Source organism: Kryptolebias marmoratus, linkage group LG14 (assembly GCF_001649575.2).
Source record: "Kryptolebias marmoratus isolate JLee-2015 linkage group LG14, ASM164957v2, whole genome shotgun sequence".
Classification (NCBI taxonomy): Eukaryota; Metazoa; Chordata; class Actinopteri; order Cyprinodontiformes; family Rivulidae; genus Kryptolebias; species Kryptolebias marmoratus.
Genome location: NC_051443.1, coordinates 25,498,215 through 25,498,800, shown reverse-complemented (window position 1 = coordinate 25,498,800; position 586 = coordinate 25,498,215). Strand labels below are relative to the sequence as shown.

The 586-nt window shown below is 45.4% G+C and overlaps 1 protein-coding gene across 8 annotated transcripts in view; it reads right to left on the bottom strand.

The window, feature by feature from the left end:
• The window catches only part of LOC108245755 (transcription factor 4), a 179,084-nt gene that overhangs the window by 12,764 nt on the left and 165,734 nt on the right, over positions 1-586 (bottom strand). The gene's annotated exons all lie outside the window — the stretch shown is intronic.

Genomic DNA, 586 nt, shown 5'->3' with positions numbered 1-586 from the left:
TCAAAATTAAACGAAATAAACATTTGAAATATATGAGTTTGTATGTAATGTATGAATATAATATACAAGTTTCACTTTTTAAATGGAATTACTGAAATCAATCTACTTTTTCATGATATTCTAATTTTATGACCAGCACCTGTAATTGCCTGTTTGTTAGCAAAATATCTGAAGAACCTCTGGACTGAGCTGAGAGTCATCTCCATCACATGTTGTAGTTTTGTGTTGACGTGTTACCATGACAACCAACATGGCGTCAATTAAACAGCTGTCTCTTTCTGACACTAATTAAGAACCCAACCTCCCCTTCAGAGGACTCCACATCATGTGTTCATCCAGCCCTCAGGACTCCACAGCCTGATGAAAGAATCAGGAGCTGCTTTGCATCGATCCAGTTTACAGGACATGTCCCTGCAACCGTCTACTCCATCCTGCCTCCTCCTGCCTCCTCTTGCCTCCTACCTGCTCCTGCCTCCACCTGCAGCCTCCCTCCTGCTCCTGCCTCCTCCTCCTGCCTCCTCCTGCGGTCTCTTGCCTCCTTCTACCTGCTCCTGCCTCCACCTGCAGTCTCCTGTCTCCTCCTCCT